The sequence below is a fragment of the Gymnoscopelus braueri genome (assembly GCF_963280865.1).
Source record: "Gymnoscopelus braueri genome assembly, chromosome: 5".
In the NCBI taxonomy this organism is placed as follows: Eukaryota; Metazoa; Chordata; class Actinopteri; order Myctophiformes; family Myctophidae; genus Gymnoscopelus; species Gymnoscopelus braueri.
Window position 1 is genome coordinate 51,083,736 of NC_137606.1, and position 282 is coordinate 51,084,017.

Genomic DNA, 282 nt, shown 5'->3' on the forward strand with positions numbered 1-282 from the left:
CGTCCGTCCGTCCGTCCGTCCGTCCGTCCGTCCGTCCGTCCGTCCGTCCGTCCGTCCGTCCGTCCGTCCGTCCGTCCGTCTGTCCGTCTGTCTGTCTGTCTCTCTGTCTCTCTCTCTCTCTCTCTCTCTCTCTCTCTCTCTCTCTCTCTCTCTCTCTCTCTCTCTCTCTTTATTTTTACATACTTTGAGTTGGGTTTTTGTTGTTGATTTTTTATGATGTAATGTATGTAACGTACAGTATGTTGTCATCTGGTTTATATTCTTACTGTGAAGGAAAATGTT